Consider the following 22,323-nt stretch of genomic DNA (forward strand, 5'->3'; position numbering starts at 1 on the left):
CTGTTACGGTTTATCACAAGGTATTGAATAAAGTTTCCGGTGCTGTCCAGTATGTGCATGTGTGCTCAGTTGCTAAGTTGTGTCTGACTCTTCGTGACCCCATGGACTGCCAGGGTCCTCTGTCCATGGGATTTCCCAGGCAAGAATACTGGAATGGGTTCCCATTTCCTCCTCCAGGGGATCTTCCTGACCCAGGGATCAAACCTGTGTCTCCTGCATTAGTGGATGGATTTTTTATCAGTGAATCAGTAGGACCTTCTTATTTATCCAGTCAGCAGTTTGCATCTGCTAACCTTAGACTCCCACTCCACCCTCCCCCCACTTCCTCTCCCCCTTGGCAACTGCAAGTCTGTTCTCTATCTTTCTTCTTCATATATAGGTTCATTTGTGTCATATTTTAGATTCCACAGGCTCTAGGGTGTTTGGGCTTCAGTAGTTGTGGTATGTGGGCTCAGCAATTGCATCTCCTGGGCACTAGAACACAGGCTCAATAGTTGTGCTCCATGGCACGTGGGATATTCCTGGATTGAACTTGTGTTTACATATTTGCAGGTGGATTCTTCACCACTGAGCCACCAGGGAAACCCCCCAGGAGTAGAATTGCTGGATCATAGGGCAACTGGTTTTAGTTGAGGAGACTTTATAACTGTTTTCCATACTGGCTGCACCAACTTACATTCCCACCAATAGTGTAGGAGGTTTTCCTTTTCTGCACACCCTCTCTAGCATTTGTTATTTGTAAACTTTATGGATGGCCATTCTGACCAGTATGAAGTGTTATCTCATTGTAGTTTTGATTTGCGTTTCTCTAATAATTAGTGATATTGAGCATCTTTTCATGTGCCTGTTGGCCATCTGTATGTCTTCTTTGGAGAAATGTCTATTTAGGTCTTTATTTTTCAATTGGGTTATTTGTTCTTTTGTTGTTGTTGTTGAGTTGTATGAGCTGTTTGTATATTTTGGAAATGTAAACCCTTGTTGGTTGCATCATTTGCAATTATTTTCTTCCATTCTGTAAGTTGTATTTTCATTTTGTTTATGGCTTCCTTTGCTGTGCAAAACCTTGTAAGTTTGATTAGGTCCCATTTATTTTTTTTTTTTTATTTTTGTTACCTTGGGAGACTCACTTAAAAAAACATGGATATGTTTTATGTCTGAGATTGTTTTACCTATGTTCTCTTCTAGGAGTTTTATGATGACCTGCCTTACATTTAAGTCTTTAAGCCATTTTGAATTTGTTTTGTGTTTTCTAACTTCATCAGTTTACATGCAGCTGTCCAACTTTCCTAACACTACTTGAAGAAGAGACTTTTTCCCATTGTGTATTCTTACCTCCTTTGTCAGAGATTAATTATCCATAGGTGTGTGGTTTATTTCTTGTCTATCTAGTCTGTTCCATTGATCCATATGTCTGTTTTTGTGTTAATACCATGCTGTTTTGGTTACTGTAGCTTTGTAGTATTGTCTGAAGTCTGGGGCGGTTATGTCTCCTGCTTTGTCCTTTTTCCTCAGATTGCTTTGGCATTTATGGGTCTTTTATGGTTCCATTTAAATTTTAGGATTGTTTGTCCTAGTTCTGTGAAGAATGTCACCGGTAATTTCATAGGGATTGCATTAACCCTGTAGATTGCTTTGGGTAGTATAGCCGTTTTAACAATATTAATTCTTCCAATTCAAGATGATTTTCTTTTTAATTTTTAAAAGTAGACTCTTTTAAAGAGCAATTTCAGGTTCATAGTAAAATTGAGCACAAAATACAGGGATTTCCTATGTATTCTCAGCCCCAACACAGGCACAGCCTTTTGGGATCCAAATCCCAAACCAGACTGGTCCATTTGTTAGAGTTGATGAACCAACATTTATACATCATTATCATACAGAGTCCATATTTTACATGTTCATTTTACAAGTTTTGACAAATGTGTACTGTCACATACCCACTGTTACAGAATCATACAGAGTAATTTCACTGTCCTAAAAATTCCCTGTGCTTTTCATGGTTTGATAGCTCATTTCTTTTTAGTACTGAGTGGAACATTTTATTGCTCTTTCCAAATAACTAGTCTCTGATTTTGATGATTTTTTCCTGCTAATTTTCTGTTTTCAACTTTGTTGAATTCTGCTGTAATTATTATTGTTTTTTATTTTCTTCTGCTGCCTATTTTTAAAAATTATTTATTTTTTATTGAAGGATAATTGCTTTACAGAATTTTGCTGTTTTCTGTCAAACCTCAACATGAATCAACCATAGGTATACATATATCCCCTCCCTTTGAACCTTCCTCCCTTCTCCCTCCCCATCCCACCCCTCCGGGGTGACACAGAGCCCCTGTTTTCAGTTTCCTGAACCATACAGCAAATTCCTATTGGCTATCTATTTTACATACCATAGTGTGAGTTTCCTTGTTACTCTTTCCATATGTCTCACCCTCTCCTACCTTCTCCCCATGTCCATAAATCTATTCTTTATGTCTGTTTCTCCATTGTTGCCATGTAAATGAATTCTTCAGTACCATTTTCCTAGATTCTGTATATATGCGTTAGAATATGGTATTTATCTTTCTCTTTAGTCACTTCACTCTGTATAATAGGTTCTAGGTTCATCCACCTCATTAGAACTGACTCAAATGTATTCATTTTTATGGCTGAGTAATATTCCATTGTGTATATGTACCACAATTTCTTTATCCATTCATCTGTCGATGGACATCTAGGTTGCTTCCATATTGTAGCTATTGTAAATAGTGCTGCAATGAACAGAGGCATACATGTGTCTCTTTCAGTTTTGGTTTACTCAGGGTATATGCCTAGAAGTGGGATTGCTGGGTCATATGGTGGTTTTATTCCTTGTTTTTTAAAGGAATCTCCATACGTCTTCCATAGTGGCTGTATCAATTTACGTTCCCAGAAATAGTGCAAGAGTGTTCCCTTTTCTCCACACCCTCTCCAGTATTTATTGTTTGTAGACTTTTTGATGATGGCTATCCTGACCAGCATGAGGTGATATCTCATTGTAGTTTTGATTTGCATTTCTCTAATAATGAGCAATGTTGAGCATCTTTTCATGTGTTTGTTAGCCATCTGTATGTCTTCTTTGGAGAAATGTCTGTTTAGGTCTTTTTCCCACTTTTTGACTGGGTGGTTTGTTTTTCTGATATTGAGTTGTATGAGCTGCTTCTGTATTTTGGAAATTAATCATTTGTCAGTTGTTTCATTTTCTATTATTTTCTCCCATTCTGAGGGTTGTCTTTTCACCTTGCTTATAGTTTCCTTTGCTGTGCAAAAGCTTTTTAAGTTTAATCAGGTCCCACTTGTTCACTTTTGTTTTTATGTCCATTTCTCTAGTAGGTGGTTCGTAGAGGATCTTGCTTTGACTTATGTCATCAAGTGTTCTTCCTATGTTTTCCTCTAAGAGTTTTATAGTTTCTGGTCTTACATTTGGGTCTTTAATCCATTTTGAGTTTATCTTTGTGTGTGGTGTTAAGAAGTGTTCTAATTTCAATCTTTTACATGTCCAGTTTTCCCAGCACCATTTATTGAAGAGGATGTCTTTGCCCCATTATGTATTCTTGCCTCCTTTGTCAAAAATAAGGTATCCATAGGTGCATGGGTTTATTTCCGGGCTTTCTATCTTGTTCCATTGGTCTGTATTTCTGTTTTTGTGCCAGTACCATACTGTCTTGATGACTGTAGCTTTGTAGTATAATCTGAAGTCAGGAAGGTTGATTCCTTCAGCTCCATTCTTCTTTCTCAAGACTGCTTTAGCTATTTGGGGTCTTTTGTGTTTCCTTATGAATTGTGAAATTTTTTGTTCTGTGAAAAATGCCATTGGTAATTTGATAGGGATCGAATTAAATCTGTATATTGAATTTGGTAGTATAGTCATTTTCACAATATTGATTCTTCCTACCCAGGAACATGAACTATCTATCTATTTACGTCATCTTTGATTTCTTTCATTAGTGTCTTATAATTTTCTGTGTACAGTTCTTTTGTCTCCTTAGGTAAGTTTATTCTTAGATATTTAATTCTTTTTGTTGCAGTGGTGAATGGGATTGATTCCTTAATTTCTTTTTCTGATCTTAGGGGGAATGCTTTCAGTTTTTCACCGTTGAGAATAGTTGTTTGCTGTCGGGTTATCATATATGGCCTTTACTGTGTTGAAGTAGGTTCCTTCTGTGCCCATTTTATGAAGAGTTTTAATCATAAATGGGTGCTGAATTTTGTCAAAGGCTTTTTCTGCATCTATTGAGATGATTATATGATTTTATCTTTCAATTTATTAATGTGGTGTATCACATTGATTGATTTCCATATGTTGAAGAATCCTTGCATCCCTGGAATAAACCCAACTTGATCATGGTGTATGAGCTTTTTGATGTGTTGCTGAATTCTGTTTGCTAAAATTTTGTTGAGGAAATTTGCATCTATGTTCATCAGTGATATTGGCCTATAGTTTTCTTTTTTTTGTGTTGTCTTTGTACTGGTTTTGGTATCAGGGTGATGGTTGCCTCATAGAATGAATTTGGAAGTGTTCCTTCCTCTGCAATTTTTTGAAAGAGTTTTAGAAGATTAGGCATTAGCTTTTCTCTAAATGTTTGATAGAATTCTCTTGTGAAGCCATCTGGTCCTGGGCTTTTGTTTTTGGGGAGATTTTTTTTTTTTTAATCACAGCTTCAATTTCAGTGCTTGTAATTGGGTTGTTCATAATTTCTATTTCTTCCTGGTTCAGTCCTGAAAAATTGAACTTTTCTAAGAATCTGTCCATTTCTCCCAGGTTATCCATTTTATTGACATATCACTTCAGTTCAGTCGCTCAGTTATGTCCAACTCTTTGTGATCCCATGAACCGCAACACGCCAGGCCTCCCTGTCCATCACCAACTCTCGGAGTCCACCCAAACCCATGCCGTTGAGTCGGTGATGCCATTCAACCATCTCATCCTCTGTTGTCCCCTTCTCCTCCTGCCTTCAATCTTTCCCAGCATCAGGGTCTTTTCAAATGAGTCAGCTCTTCGCATCAGGTGGCCAAAGTATTGAAGATTCAGCTTCAACATCAGTCCTTCCAATGAACACCCAGGACTGATCTCCTTTAGGATGGACTGGTTGGATCTACTTGCAGACCAAGGAATTCTCAAGAGTCTTCTCCAACACCACAGTTCAAAAGCATCAATTCTTCAGCACTCAGCTTTCCTTATAGTCCAACTCTCACATCCACACATGACCACTAGAAAACCGTAGCCTTGACTAGATGGACTTTTGTTGACAAAGTAATGTCTCTGCTTTTTAATATGCTGTCTAGGTTGGTCATAACACTCCTTCCAAGGAGCATGCATTTTTTAATTTCATAGCTGAAATCACCATCTGCAGTGATTTTGGAGCCCAGAAAAATAAAGCGAGCCACATTTCCACTGCTTCCCCATCTATTTCCCATGAAGTGATGGGACCGGATGCCATGATCTTAGTTTTCTGCATGTTGAACTTTAAGTCAACTTTTTCACTCTCCTCTTTCACTTTCATCAAGAGGCTCTTTAGTTCTTCACTTTCTGCCATAAGGGTGGTGTCATCTGCATATCAGAGGTTATTGATATTTCTCCCAGCAATCTTGATTCCAGCTTCTGCTTCCTCCAACCCGGCGTTTCTCATTATGTTCTCTGCATATAAGCAAATAAGCAGGGTGACAATATACATCCTTGACGTACTCCTTTTCCTATTTGGAACCAGTCTGTTGTTCCAAGTCCAGTTCTAACTGTTGCTTCCTGACCTGCATACAGGTTTCTCAAAAGGCAAGTCAGGTGGTCTGGTATTCCCATCTCTTTTAGAATTTTCCACAGTTTATTGTGATGCACACAGTCCAAGGCTTTGGCATAGTCAATAAAGCAGAGATAGATGTTTTTCTGGAACTCTCTTGCTTTTTCTATGATCCAGCGGATATTGGCAATTTGATCTCTGGTTCCTCTGCCTTTTCTTGAACATCTGGAAGTTCACGGTTCAAGTATTACTGAAGCCTGGCTTGGAGAATTTTGAGCATTACTTTACTACCTTGTGAGATGAGTGCAGTTCTGCGGTAGTTTGAGCATTCTTTGGCATTGCCTTTTTTTGGGATTGGAATGAAAATTGACCTTTTCCAGTCCCATGGCCACTGCGAGTTTTCCAAATTTGCTGACATATTGAGTGCAGTACTTTCACAGCACCATCGTTCAGGATTTGAAATAGCTCAACTGGAATTCCATGACCTCCATTAGCTTTGTTGGTAGTGATGCTTCCCTAAGGCCCACTTAACTTCACATTCCAGGATGTCTGGCTCTAGGTGAGTGTGAGTGATCACACCAATGTGATTATCTGGGTCGTGAAGATCTTTTTTGTACAGTTCTACTGTGTATTCTTGTCACTTCTTAATATCTTCTGCTTCTATTAGGTCCATACCATTTCTGTCCTTTATTGTGCCCATCTTTGCATGAAATGTTCCCTTGGTATCTCTAATTTTCTTGAAGAGATCTCTAGTCTTTCCCATTCTATTGTTTTCCTCTATTTCTTTGCATTGATTGCTGAGGAAGGCTTCCTTATCTCTCCTTGCTATTGTCTGGAACTCTGCATTCAAATGGGTATATCTTTCCTTTTCTCATTTGCTTCTCGCGTCCCTTCTTTTCACAGCTATTTGTACGGCCTCCTCAGACAGCCATTTTGCTTTTTTGAGTTTCTTTTTCTTGGGAATGGTCTTGATTCCTGTCTCCTGGTTGTTCATAATAGTCTCTTATAATCCTTTGTGTTTCTTCATTGTCTGTTTAACCGCTCCTTTTTCTTTTCTAATTTTGTTGATTTGAGTCTTCTCTCTTTTTTCTTGATGAGTCTGGCTAAGAGTTTGTCAATTTTGTTTATCTTCTCAAAGAACCAGCTTTTAGTTTTATTAATCTTTACTATTGTTCCTTTCATTTCTTTTTCACTTATTTCTGCTTAGATCTTTATGATTTCTTTCCTTCTACTAATTTTTTCGTTCTTCTTTTTCCAGTTGTTTTAGGTGTAGTGTTAAACTGTCTATTCTATGTTTTTCTTGTTTCTTGAGGTAGGATTGCATTGCTATAAACTTCCTTCTTAGGATTGCTTTTGTTGCATCCCATAGGTTTTGAGTTGTCACGTTTTCATTGTCATTTGTTTCTAGAAATTTTTTTATTTCTTCAGTAACCTGTTGGTTATTTAGAAATGTGTTGTTTAATCTCCATGTGTTTGTGTTTCATACAGTTTTTTCCTTGTCATTGATATCTAGTCTCATAGCATAGTGGTCAGAGAAGATGCTTGATATGATTTCAGTTTTCTTAAATTTACTGAGGTTTGATTTGTGACCTATGATGTGGTCTGTCCTGGAGAAAGTTCCATGTGCACTTGAGAAGGTGTATTCTTCTGCATTTGGATGGAATGTCCTGAAGATATTAATGAGATCCATCTCATCTAATGTATCATTTAAGACTTGTGTTTCCTTATTAATTTTCTGTTTTGATGATCTGTCCATTGGTATGAGTGGGGTGTTAAAGCCTCCTACTATTATTGTGTCATTATCAGTTTCTTCTTTTATGTCTGTTAGTCTTTGTCTTATGTATTGAGGTGCTCCTATGTTGGGTGCATAGATATTTACAATTGTTATGTCTTCCTCTTGGATTGATTCCTTGATCGTTATGTAGTGTCCTTCCTTATCTCTTGTAATCTTCTTTATTTTAAGGTCTATTTTGTCTGATACGAGGATTGCTACTCCAGCTTTCTTTTGCTTCCCATTTGCATGGAATATATTTTTCCATCCTCTCACTTCAATCTATATTTGTCTTGAGGTCTGAAGTGGGTTTCTTGTAAACAGCATAGATATGGGTCTTGTTTTTGTATCCATTCAGCCAGTCTGTGTCTTTTTGTTGGAGCATTTAATCTATTTACATTTAAAGTAATTATTGATATATATGTTCCTGTTGCCATTTTCTAACTGTTTAGGGTTGATTTTGTAGATCTTTTTTCTTCTGTTGTATTTCTTGACTATATAAGTCTGTTTAACATTTGTATACTGGTTTGATGGTACTGAATTCTCTTAACTTTTGCTTGTCTGAAAAACTCTTTATTTCTTCATCAATTTTGAATGAGATCCTTGCTGGGTACAATAATCTTGGTTGTAGATTTTTCCCTTTTAGTACTTTAAATATATCCTGCCATTCCCTTCTGGCCTGCAGAGTTTCTGCTAAAAGATCAACTGTTCAGCATATGGGGTTTTCCTTGGATGCTACTTGTTGCTTCTCCCTTGCTGCTTTTAATATTCTTTCTTTTGTTTAGTCTTTGTTAGTTTGATTAGTATGTATCTTGGTGTGTCTCTCCTTGGGTTTATCTTGTATGGGACTCTTTGTGCCTCTTGGACTTGATTGACTATTTCCTTTTCCATGTTGGGGAAATTTTCAACTCTTATCTCTTCAAAAAATTTCTAATACTGTTTCTCTTCTTCTTCTGGGACTCCTATAATTTGAATGTTGGTGCATTTGATTTGGTCCCCAAGATCTCTGAGACTGTCCTCAGCTCTTCTCATTCTTTTTACTTAATTCTGCTCTTCAGAAGTTATTTCTACCGTTTTATCTTCCAACTCACTGATTCGTTCTTCTGCATATTCTACTATTGATTCCTTATAGAGTATTTTTAATTTCAGTAATTGTGTTGTTTGTCTCTGTGTGTTTATTCTTTAATTATTCTAGGTGTTAATTGATTCTTATATTTTCCCCATTTTGTTTTCAAGGTTTTTAATCACCTTCACTATCATCAGTATTCTGAATTCTTTTTCAGGTAATTTTCCTCTTTCCTCTTCATTTATTTGAACTTCTGTGTTTCTAGTTTGTTCCTTCATTTGTGCAGTATTTCTCTGCCTTTTCATTTTCTTTTTTTAAGTTATTGTGTTTGAGGTCTCCTTTTCTCAGGCTTCTTGGAAAGTTGAATTCTTTCTTCCTTGTAGTTTCTGCCCTTCTAGGATTGGTCCAGTGGTTTGTGTGGGCTTCCTATAGGTGAGATTTGTGCTGAGTTTTTGTTTGTTTGTTTGTTTTTCCTCTGATGGGCAAGGCTGAGTGAGGTGGTGATCCTGTCTGCTGATGATTGGGTTTGTATTTTTGTTTTGTTTGTTGTTTAGATGAGGCGTCCTGCACCAGGTGCTACTGGTGGTTGGGTGATACCAGGTCTTGTATTCAAGTGGTTTCCTTTGTGTGTGTTCTCACTAGTTGATACTCCCTAGGGTTATTTCTCTGGTAGTCTAGGGTCTTGGAGTCAGTGCTCCCACTCCAAAGGCTCAGGGCTTGATCTCTGGTCAGGAATGAAGATTCCACAAGTGGTTTGTTATGGCATTAAGTGAGATTAAAACAAATATCCAAAAACGAGAAACCAAAGATGAACCCCAGGCTAATGGCAGTTACAAAATCAGGCAAATAATAATTAAAGTAATGGCGTATACACATATATATATATACCCATGAGCAAAATGAAAACAGTCCAACAAAAATACAGTAGATTGATCTGGTGAACAAAGGAAATAAAAAATTATATTTACCAGTTAAGAACGGAACTAACTTGGGCATAAACTGGAAGACAAAACTAAAGCAAGGTACCAAGTGGGGAATAAAGCAATGAAAACAAAACTAACAAGTATGTTGAGAGGAAAGGAAAGAAAGATATGCAAAGTTAAATAGATGTAGATAAAGAAGATTTGTATACATTAAAGATTAACTGCAAGGGGAGAAGAACAGTAAGAAAGCCAAAGAAAGGAATAAATGTTGAAAAAATATAATAGGTTTAAAAAAAGTAAAATTATAAAAAAGAAAAAAATGAAAGAAGAAAGGAAAAAGGGGGGGAAAAAAGGAAGACTCCACAGAACTGTAAAAGCCCAATGTAGAGGCAGAGGTTTATAACAACAATAGAAAATGTGTGTGAATGTACACGTATACATATACACCCATAGGCACAATCAAAATAGTCCAGCAAAAATAAAGTACAATAGAGTGACCCAGTGAACAAAGGAAACCAAAAATTATATCTACCAGAACAAAACTAATTAAAGCACAGTCTGGAAAACAAAACTAAAGCAAGGTGGCAGTTGGGGAATAAAGCAATGAAAATAAAACTAGCAAACATGTTGAGAGGAAAGGAGAGAAAGAAAAGAATAGATATGCAAAGTTAAATAGAGGTAGATAAAGAAGATTTATACACATTAAAGATTAACTGCAAGGGAAAAGAACAGTAGGAAAAGCAAACAAAGGAATAAATGTAGAAAAAAATAACAATAGATTAAAAAAATTAAAACTTGAAAAAAGAGGAAAACTCTACAGAACTGCAGAAGCCCAACATAGAGGCAGAGGTTTATGACAACAATTAAAAATGTGACTGAGGGGGAAAAAAAAGCTCAAAAGCTTAATAGCATTTCTTAGTGCCAATAAAATCGACAACTACAACGGGGGGAGGGGTTCCAAAAGAATATACAGAACAAGTCAAAAAGTAAGAATAATAAATGTTTTTCTTGAGTCACTGCTGTCAGAGTCCTTTCCAGAGCTGGGAATCACAGTTCACCTTACCTCCCTAGGATGCCCTCCAATACCGTTGGTCTCTGGACCTGCTGTGGGGGCTGCTCAGATTCTAATGTGGTCCTGCTCCTGTGTGTTCTTGCCTCCAGTGTCCACAGCTCTCAGAGCTAGTGTGTTTTCTTTCGTGGGCACTCTCAATGGCCTTTAATATATTCCATAGACACAGAGTCTGCTTAGTTGATTGTGTGGATTTAATCTGCAGCTTGTACAGCTGCTGGGAAGGTTTTGGATCTTTTTCCTTAGCCACACTGCCCCTGGGTTTCAATTGTGGTTTTATTTCCACTTCTTCCTTTGGGTTGTCCACTGGGTTTTAGCTCCTGAGGCTGCCCTGGAGGGCTTGGGTTTGCCGCTTTGGGGGCCAGGTATGGAGGTGGTGCAGTTGCTTGGGTCACAGGGTTTCTGGCAACACTAGGTACTCAGCAGGGTTTGGCAGCTAGGGTAGTAGGAAATACAGTGCTCTAGAAGGGTATGGCAACCAGTCTTGGCCAATATGCTCCAGTATTCTTGCCTGGACAACCCCCTCTCTGACAGCCAATTGGCAGGCCATAGTCTACAGGGTTGCAGAGAGTCGGACAGGACCGAAGCTACACTGCGCACATAAATGCAAGATTTTTTGCCTGTGGCAGCTCTGCCCCAGTGAGAGTTGAGTGTGAAGTTGGTGCAGCTGTTTGGCTTGCGGGGACCCTGGTGGTGCCAAGTGTGCAGGGACATGGACTGTCTCCGCTGCAGGAGTTATGGCCGTATCAGAGTCTTTTTTTGAGCCACTATGTAGCTGGCGATCAGAAGGCCTCTTTGGCCAGTCTTTCTCCGTAGTTCCGCGCACTCAGGCACTTAGAGGGCTCCCTTGCCTGGGGTCCTTCTTTGTTGTTCGGGGCATCAGGGACAGTAGAGGGACCCCTCCAACTGGGGTCCTACTCTGTAGTTCAGTGCATCAGACATTTGATGGGTCAGTCTCTCTATTGTTCAGCTACCGATGCTGGCGTGTGGGGAGAGAGGCTGTGGTGATGGCTCCACCCCCTTTGCAACTCAGCAGTATTGCCTTGCTTCCACGGCTGCCTGGCTTTCCTCCACCAGAATCTCCCACCATAATCTCTTCCCTCATATCCCCTCAGTCTGTCTCTCTGCAGTTAACAGCAGCCCTCACCCTGGGATTGTTCCACAATCCCTAACCTCCAGCTCCCAGCTGCTGCCCCTTCCAGATCAGTGTTTCTGCCCAGGGTGTATATGGCTGCAGCAAGGACTGTCTGATTCTCATTCCATTTAGGCTGCCACAGATCAGCTGTTTCACTCTCAGCCTTATGTGTTTCTCCTCTGACTCAGACAATTGCCCCTCTGTGGGGATCGGACCCCTGCTTCAGTTCCCCCACCCGCTGAGGGCAGGTCCAGTCCTACTAACATTCCTGTTTTTTCCCCTAGTTCCCCCATCCTACCGAGTTTTTCATGGTTCTATATATTCTTTTCCATTGGTCAGTTACTCCTGTCTGCTCTCAGCTGGTGTTCTGCGTGCACTTCTGTGTCTGAAGGTGTATTCCTGATGTATCGGTGGAGAGAGATGTACTCCATGCCCACCTACTCCTCCACCATCTTGTCCTCTCTGCTGCGTATATTTTAACCAGTTTATATATATATAGAATTAATTTTTTTGTTTGTTTGTTTTGGCTGCACCACTTGGGATGCAGGCTCTTCATTTCCTAACCAGGGATGGACCCTGCCTTCCCTGCAGTGCAAGGGTGAAGTCTTAACCACTGGTCCACCAGGGAAGTCCCTAACCAGTCACCTTTTATTGGGTGTTAGTTCTCCATTACTATATGAAAGGGTGCTGGGCTAAGGTTATGGTCGGGAATGCAGAGTGTTCCTCTTCAGTGGTGGCTGCATACCTGCTTGTGTTTGAGTTCCTTGTAGGAACTGCAGCACCATAGAAAGCCCAGCGATTCTCCCTTTATTCACACTGATGTACTTGTTTTAATACCAGTAGTTTCCCTGGTGGCTCAGATGGTAAAAAATCCGCCTGCAATGCAGAAGACCTGAGTTCGATCCCTGGGTTGGGAAGATCCCCTGGAGGAGGGCCTGGCAACCCACTCTAGTATTCTTGCCTGAAGAATCCCCATGGACAGAGGAGCCTGGCGGGCTACAGTCCATGGGGTCGCAAGGAGTTGGATAAGACTGACCAACTAAGCACATAGCCTCTTTGAAACACTCCAGCAGTGCCTTTATAGGTGAAATTCTACATCAGTATCCAGCTTGGCAGCTCCCCTAGTTTGACTTTCAGGAGCTTCTCCTTCAGTATGATTGATGCCATCTTAAGAGTCCTGGCTGTCCGCTCGACCAGGCTGTGTGAGGACTCCTGCTTCTTTTCTTACATATATTTTCTCCATGATGTGAAATTTTCCTTCTAAGCACTGTTTTCACTGTGTTCCACATATTTTGATAAGTTGTATTTTCATTTTCCTTTAGTTCAAAATACTAAAAATTTTTTCCTGAGATTTCTTTTTTGATCCATGTATTATTGAGAAATGTATGGTTTAGTCTCCCAAGTATTTTGAGATTTTCCAGCTGTCTTTTTATTACTGATATCTAATTTAAATCCATTGTAGTCTGTGAGAATACCTTGTATAACTTCTGTTTGTTTTTTATAGCCCAAATGTGATCTTGTATGTTTCATTTGTGCTGAAGTGTGTGTATTCTATTATTGAGTGAAGTATTTTATAAATGTCAATTATATCCAGTTGATTGATGATTTTTTTTTTCTCTCAGCACTTGAAATGTTTTGCTCTACTCTGTCCTTGCTGATTTTCTTCCTATAGGAAGAAACACATCAGATAGAGATGTGTTAAAGTCTCTGACAATAATAATGAATTCATCCTTACATTTTTATCCTTTCTTGCCTTGTGTTTTTTTTGTAGGCACCGACACTTTAAGAACTGATATATCTCACAGAGTTGAGACTTCTGTCATGAATATGGCTACTCTAGCTTTCTTTTGATTATTGTTTAACATGATGTATCTTTCTCTGTTTACTTTTAATCTATATGTGTCTTTGTATTTAAATTGGGTTTCTTGTAGACAACAAACGACTAGGGCTTGTTTTTTGATTTACTCTCACAGTCACTTTCTTTTAATTGGTGAGTTTAGACCAATTGATGTTCAAAGTGATTTTTATCCTAGTTGGATTATGTCTACTATAGTGATACTGTTTTCTATTTACTTCCCTTGTTCTTTATTATTCCTATTTTTGTTTTCCACTCTTTTTTTGCCACTTGTGGTTTTAATTGACCATTTTATATAATTTGATTTTGTCTCCTTTCTTAGCATATCAATTATACTTTTTTTTTAAGTGGTTGCCCTAGAGTCTGCAATATACACTTACAACTAATGCAAATCCATTTTCAGATAACACTATGCCACTTCATGGGTAGTGTAGGTACCTTATAATAGCAAAGTATTCCTGATTCCTCTCTCTGTTCCTTGTATAATTGCTGTCATTAATATCACTTATACATGCTGTTTAGTGGCAAAGTCATATCTGACTCTTTGCGATCCCATGGACTGTAGCCCACAAGGCTCCTCTGTCCCAGGGATTCTCCAGGCAAGACTGGAGCAGGTTGCCATTTCCTTCTCCAGGAACTAATACATAAGCATATATAATCAAATACATAGTTGCTATTATTATTTTGAGCAAACTCTTATCTGGTAGATTAGTTAAGAACAAGAAAAAATGAAGAATTTTCTTTACCTTTTCTTACTTCTGTAATGCTCTTCCCTTTATATGGATCAGGTTTCTAACCGTATCAATACCTTTCTCTCTAAAGAACTTCTTTTGACATTTCTTGCAGGGCAGGTCTACTGGCAACAAATTCGCTCAATATTTGTTTGTGAAAGTGTTTTACCTCTTCACTTTTGAGGGATAATTTTACAAGATGCACAATTATAGGCTGGTGACTTTTTTCTCTCAGCACTTAAAATGTTTTATGCCGCTCTTTACTTACCTGCATGGTTTCTGAAAGAGGTCACATGTGATTCTTATCTTTGCTCTTCTCTAGGTAGGATAATTAATCCTCTGGCTTCTTTCAAGAATTTTTCTTTGTCTTTGGTTGTCTGCTCAAGTATAGTCTGTCTTCCTCTGTCTCTCCCTTCCTTCCTTCCTCTCTTTTTTCTTCTTACCTCCTTTCCTTCCTCTTTTTTCTTCCTTTCTCCCTCTTTTTTTGTAGTAGAATTTATTATCCTTGTCAGAAAGAATATTTGAAGAAATAATGAATGAAAATCCCAATTTTCATGAAACATATGTATCTAAACATCTAAGAAATTCAGTGATCTCTAAGTAGGATAAAACCAAAGAGATTCACACCTACACACATCATAGTCAAACTTTGAAAGACAAAGAGAATCTTTAAAGCAGCATGAGAAAAGGGCTTATGGTATGCAAAGATCCCCAATAAGAGGAACAACTGCATTTTAATTAGAAATCATGGATTCCTAAAAGGCAGTGGGATGGCATATACACAGTGCTGAAAGGAAAAAAAATCAATTAAACCTTTCATTGGGTTTACCCAAAATTGATGTTACAGAAAAACCTGACTGAACTTTTGGGCCAACCCAATATGCCTGTCAAAACTATCCTTCAAAAATGAAGGAGAAATGAGACGATCCCCAGAACAAAAAGTGATAGAATTTGTCATCTGTAGAACTGTCTACAACAAGTGCTAGTGGGAGTCCTTCAGGCTGAAATAAAGGACACTAGATTCAAATCTGTATTTAGAAAGTAATAAAGAACGTGGGTAAAGTCACTACCCAGGTTGACTTAGCACTGACCAAGCCTGGTCCCTAGAAAAAGGAGGTCTTCAGAAGACCCTTTACTTCAAGACGGCAAAGATAAAGCCACACCGCTCCCTTCTTTCATTCAGTACATGGTTTCTGAACAGATTAATGAGGTGAGATCTGTTCTAAATCTACTTGAGTAAATAAAGTGAATGAGTTAGTAGGGTTAATATTAGTCAACAGGAGTTACAAATTAAAACCATAGTGAGATACCCCTACATTTCCACTAGAGTAGTTAATATTAAATGAGTAGGCAATACAGTGTTGGCAAGGATGTGAAGCAACTGGAACTCTTATTGTTAATGTAAAATAGTAAAGTCACTTGGGAAAACTATTTGTTACAGCTGTTTAGCAAAATATATGCCTCTCTTATGACCCATCGTATTTCTCCAAGATACGTATACAACAGAAGTTATGTACTTAAAATCACACCAAAAGACTTTAAAAAATATATATAGCAGCACTGTTTATACAAAGAGCCCGAAGTTGGAAATAAATCCAAATGTCCATCAGCAGGGGAATAGATAATGTGGTATATTCATGTGATAAGATACTATTCAGCAAAGAACAGATTGTTGGTGTAACATGGTTGAATCTCACAAATACTGTGCTTTTCATGAAAATCCAGACACAAATGAATTTATAATGTGTTTCCATTTATATGAAGTTCAAAAGTAGATAAAACCAATCTATATAGTAGTTAAAACAATAGTTATCATAGGGCTACTACTGTGATGTAACACAAAGAAGCCAGTTTGGAGTCTGGAAGTGTTCTTTATCTTGTTCTGGATGGTGGTTACGTGGGCATACTCATAAAAATTTAAGTTAAACACCTTATAAAAGTTATTGTTTTTGAAGTTCTGCTTGTACTTGTGAAAGATATTTTAAGACTGAAGAAATATATATATCCTTCTTGCTCTTCAGTGTTTATTTAAATAGGGATAAATAATACTATACAATTCAATCACTGTGTAAGAAAATTCCAACTACAGTTTCCTTTCTTCTAACTGCTAAAAGCCTGAAATTAAAATATAACATGTTAAAACAATTTACCTTTAGGAGATAAAAACATGTACCTAATTTTAATGATGAGTCTGCTGATTACCTTATTTGCTTTTAGATAATAATTAAATAGGGGCTTCCCAAGTGGCCCAGTGGTAAAAGAATCCACCTACCAATGCAGAAGACACGGGTTCTATCTCTGGTTCAGGAATATCTCCTGGAGAAGGAAATGGCAACCCACTCCAATATTCTTGCCTGGGAAATCCCTTGGACAGAGGAGCCTGGCAGGCTACAGTCTATAGGATCATAGAGAATCATCAACAACTTAGCAACTGAGCATGCATGCATGCAATAATTAACTATTTTATTCCTGAAGTCCAGAATAGACTAAGGGCAGTTATTAGCAACCTTTAACCAACTTGGGTCTATTATTTCATGCTGGAGGAACAAAGCAGAATGAACAAGTGAGGGAACTTTCAAGAAATGAAGTGCCAGTGTTTTTACAACTACTTGTGGGTCATTAAAAAGAAATGAATGTGTTTGTTTCGAAGAATGCAAGTCTGGCCAAACATCAGGATGTTGCTACACAGAGAAAACAACCAGAGACAAAACCACAACAGAGCCGCTTTCATCCCAGAATGTCAAGGAACTGAAGAATAAGCCCTGAGATATGACCAGGAACAGTGGAGAGGAAGGGTAATCAGGGGAGGGGAGAGATTTTTTTAATTTCTTGATCTTGTGCTATTAATCTAAACCTAAAAATGCTGCTTTTATCTGAAGAATCAGAAATGGATTTATTCAATAAATACTTATCACTCTCTTATTATATGCCTAGGACTATTGTAGGCAGTTTATGTATAGCAACAAGAGAGAAAAATTCCTTCCTTATGGAACATATATTCTCTGGGTGGGGGATAGCCCAGGAATGCATACACACATTATCACATTGCAGTGAGCTTACAGTAGATACCTATGTTTCTTGCTTAGCCTCAACTAAACATACATTATGGGACCTCTGGTTTAATGCTGCTATCAAAGCCTCATTACCCCTTCTTATGAGACTTTCCTCAGTACTTTAATAGTCAGATATTCTTGTGTATAAATCAAGATTGATCTGTCCTGATAAATGATAAATAAGAAATAGACCCAAATCATATGGGAACTTAGGACAGTGGCATATCTTTCATAAAGGAATAGTGGTATTGGATCCTAAAGTCAATGTAGCTAAGAGCTGAAACTAATAAAAGAGAGAAAAATAAAAAAGAAAAATAGTAGAAAGAACAAATAAAAACCAAAGTCAGTATTTGAGATGATCGATTAAAAGGTAAACCCGTTGCAGTATTGATAAAGGTCTAAGAGAGCAAATATATATCACATAAAGGATGAGAAAGGAGATATCACAGATATAAAAGAAAAGAATTGTGTGAGAATGCTTAGGACTGAGAATGGAAGGACTTTTGTAATAAATTGAAAGCCTAGAGACAGTAGCTGATTTTTCAGGATAGATGGAGAACTTAAATAGGTTGATTAGCTTCAAAGAGATTGAAAACGTGACTAAGAGATACCATTAAAGAAGTTGTGGATGATCAAGAACTGATTTATAACTTTTAGAAAACAGATGAACCCAAGCCTGTTTAAATTAATTGAGGTTATAGAGAAAAAATTGGAAAACTCCCCAGTTCATTTTCTAAAACCATGATTTAATGACAGAACCCAACAGAAGTTACAGAGAAGGAAACTTGACACCAATTTTCTTATACACATTGATGCCAAAATCATAAATATTAGTAAACAAAATTCAGCAGTGTATCAAGACTGATAAGCAATTATCATCAAATAGTTTTCATTTCAAAAATGAAAGCATGGTTCCTATCAGAAAATCTATTAAATCATTACATCAATAAAGAGAAAACCATATGATCACATCATTCAATGCTGAAAAAGCTCTTGGCAAACTTCAGTTGTCATTCATTAAAAAAAACTTAAAGAATAGAAGAATCTACTTGAATTTCACCTAAATGTTTTTAACTGAGCACCTAGCATGTGCCAGGTAATGTTTTTACATTCTGGCATTATATTTGCATGCTAAGTTGCTTCAGTCATGTCCTGACTCTGTGCTACCTTATGGACTGGAGCCCACCAGGCTTCTCTGTCCATGGAATTCTCCAGGCAAGAATACTGCAGTGGGTTGCTATCCCTTCTCCAGAGGATCTTCCCAAGCCAGGGATCAAACCCGCATCTCTTTTGTCTCCTGTGTTGACAGTCGGGTTCTTTACCACTAGTGCTACCAAAGGTCTACATGCTGGGGTTATAGCAGTTAACAAAACAAAATAAACCCTTTTTTCATGGAACTTACATTAGCATTTGGGAGTTACCCATAAAAAAAATTAGACAAGTTAAATGTCTATTTTGTCAGGTAGTAATAAGTCCTAAGGGCTTCCCTGGTGGCTCAGATGGGAAAGAATCTTCCTGCCATGCAGGAAACCTGGATTTGATCCCTGAGTTGAGAAGATCCCCTGGAGAAGGGCATGGCATCCCCCTCCAGTATTCTTGTCTGGAGAATCCCCATGCACAGAGGAGTCTGGCAGGCTGCAGTCCACGGAGTCACAAAGAGTGGAACACGACTGAGCGACTGAACAGAGTGCAATAAATGCTAAAGAGAGAAAGCAGAAAATAGGTAGTTGCCGAGACCTGGGGTGTAGGAACAGAAGGAAGTCTTCATCAGTAAGGTGACAATTCGAGCAGAGCCCTGTGGGAAAGCAAGAGCAAGTGAACGAAACACAAAAATTCCTGCCTTCATGAGAGGAGGCACCAACAAATCTATACTAAGTTAAAAAAAAAAATAGTATATTAGGAGGTTATAAACATGGAAAGAAAGATCAAAAGAATGAAGGGGACCATGACCTAGGAGATTTTGAGGGGCAGGTTGTATTAGTAGTTAAATAGAGTGGTCAGGGTATGCCTCATTGAGAAGGTGAGATCTGAGGAAAGTCTTGAAGAAGGTGAGGGACTTAGCTAAGTGGATATCTGGGGAGTGTTCCAGGCAGTGGAAACGGCCTCTGTAAAGATGCCAGTAAGGAGATGTGTGGCCTAGGCAAGCAATTGCAAAAAGGTCAGTAGGGCTGAAACAGGATAGACACGGGAGTAAAAGTCAGCTACCCTATTTTATGTAGGGCCTTGCAGACCATCATAAGAACTATTTAAAAGTTAGTTTAAGGGAGACTTTCTTGGTGGTTCTGTAGCTAGGACTCCATGCTCCCAATGCAGGGAGCTGGGATTATATCCCTGGTCAGGGAACTAGTTCCCACATGCCACAACTAAGACCTCATGCAGCCAAATAAATGATAAATATGCTTTAAAGTTAGTTTAATAATTTTAATAAGGCAGACACCCTTATAACTATCATCAATATCATGAAATTGGACTATGTTAGTCAGTCCAGAAGCCTTTCCATGTACCCTAACTCAAATCTCTTTCCCCACCAGACTATCCACTACTCTGGCACTTCTATAGAAATCACCTTTATGTTCCTTTATAGTTTTATCACCCAAATATGCATCGCTATATATTATAGTCTCACTCATTAAAAATAATTTAATGTGTCTTTTAAGGTTCTTTTAATCTAAAGGTTTCCAGGGAGTTCTCTGGTTGTTCAGTGGTTAGGACTCTGTGCTTTCACTGCAGTGGCCCGGGTTCAGTCCCTGGTCAGGGAACTAAGAACCTGCAAGTGGTGTGGCATGCCAAAAACATTCTTTACCATACATTTTAATTTTTGAAGAGCTGGAGTCATTTATCCTGTAAAGTTAATAATCTGAATTTTGATGATTGCAAAATTTTTTCAGTCAAACTGCTGATTATTCAGTATATTCTTTCTTTTAATGGTACTGTGGTTTATCATTTTATTTATTTATTTTTGGCTGTGCTGGGTCTTTGTTGATGCTCAGGCTTTTCTCTCATTGCAATGCATGGGCTGCTCACTGTGCTGGCTTCTCTTTGCAGAGCACAGGCTCTACGCGAGGGCTCAATAGTTGTGGTGCACAGGTTGAGTTGCTCCACGGCATGTGGGATCTTCCTGGGCCAGGAATAGAATCTGTGTCTTCAGCATTGGCAGGCAGATTCTTTAGTGCTGAGCTCCCAGGAAAGCCCCAACATATTCTTCTGATTCTGTACTTTGTGCAAATTGGCAGCTGAATCCAAAGGCTCAAGATCTGTAGAAATCTGATTTGGCAAGGCCATCATTATGTGTTGTTTTCTTTCTTTTTGTAATTTTAGCAACCATTGGTCTTCAATGCCTGGATTCATCAATTTTTTGGATCTTGCAAAATTTTTGTATTCCAATTCAGATTTCTATTTATTAATTGGAAAAATTTTATAACAAGATACCTTCTTGTATCTTTTATTTGATTTTCCAGGGTTACAGTTCACATAGGAAAAAGGCATGGTAAATACTTGATTCTTATTTTTTTTTTTTCCAAAACAGATTGTTTAATGTACATTCTTAGCATCTTATTTTTTATTTTTATCATTTTGGCCACACTGTGTGTCATGCAGGATCTTAGTTCCCCCATCAGGTATCAAACCAGTGCCCCCTGCACTTGGAGCATGGAGTCTTAAACACTGGACCACCAGGAAGTCCCTAATTCTTATTCTTTATTTGCTAGTTTTTAAGGAAATGAGTTTGGTTCCTTGGTGTATCTTCTCAAGAGACCAATTTAATGATTTCAGTCTATTGCGATTGTTATTTTTATTGAAGTTCAAATTGTCCCATCTCTGGCCACTAGAAACTTCTTCAGATTGGTGTCTGTGTACTTTTGCTATGACCATAATAATGTCTAATAACTTCCTTGCTCTCTGGCATGATGAGATGTTATAGGCTCAGCTCAGATCTGGAATCATTTCTTCAATGTGTCCTAGTTTCCTTTGGCAGAAAATGATGTTTCAGGACTTCTACCTGGTCAGGATATTTGAGTCCTTTGTCATACCTCTAGTTATTTTAGTCTGAAACTGATTTTATAGTAGAGAGATTGGCAAACTGGCTTGCTACCTGTTTTTGAATGACCTGTGAGCTAATAATGGTATTTTGTGTTCATGTTCAGTCACTCAGTCGTGTCATAACTCTTTGTGGCCCAATGGACTGTAGCCTCTCAAACTCCTTCTGTCCATGGAATTTTCCAGGCAAGAATACTGAAACCCATTGCCATTTCCTATTCTGGGGGATCTTCCTGACTCAGGGATTGAAACCTGGCAGGTGAATTCTTTACCACTGTGCCACTTGGGAAGCCCCAGTAATGATATCTACTAAGTTTTAAAAGGTTGTAAATTTTTTTTAAAAAGAAAATGTACAACAGAGAATGTGGCTTGAAAACCTAAAACATTTGCTGTCTAGTCTTTTGCAGAGTAAGTTTGGTTTGCCAACTTATGCTCTAGTAGATTCTTCAGAAGGTGTCCATGGAAACAACATTCCCTGAGTCCTTAATTTTGATAACAGCTTCTTTGCGTCCTTTGTACCTGAAAGTCAGTTTTGCTGGATATAAAATTCTTGGCTGAATTTTCTTCTATGTGAATGTTAAATAGATTGTTCCATTTTCTTCTGGTAACAAGTGTTGATGTCAGAAAGTCTGATAATCTAATTTTGATTCTTATTCTTTATTTGTATCTTTAATTTTACTGGAGCATGTCTTGATACTCATCATCAAAAAGCAGATATTCTCAGATAGACCATGTACATTGTCAGTCATGTAGCTAAACTTTTTTTTAAGAGTGTCTTCTTTGAATTTTGATTTTTAGTGTTTCTTAACTTTCATTTTCTACTTCCTATTATTCATTTGCTGAGTTCCCTTTTGTTCTTTATTTGGCCTTCATAATTTGATCACTTTGTCTTGAATTTTATTTCTTCATTAATGTTTTATTCTTTAGTATTTCTT

General features: G+C 38.0%; 1 protein-coding gene across 1 annotated transcript in view; it reads left to right on the plus strand.

Moving 5' to 3' along the window:
* TPST1 (tyrosylprotein sulfotransferase 1) overlaps positions 1–22,323 on the plus strand; it is a 105,531-nt gene that overhangs the window by 42,530 nt on the left and 40,678 nt on the right. The window lies entirely within an intron of this gene.

This window comes from Odocoileus virginianus, chromosome 33 (genome assembly GCF_023699985.2).
Source record: "Odocoileus virginianus isolate 20LAN1187 ecotype Illinois chromosome 33, Ovbor_1.2, whole genome shotgun sequence".
Classification (NCBI taxonomy): domain Eukaryota; kingdom Metazoa; phylum Chordata; class Mammalia; order Artiodactyla; family Cervidae; genus Odocoileus; species Odocoileus virginianus.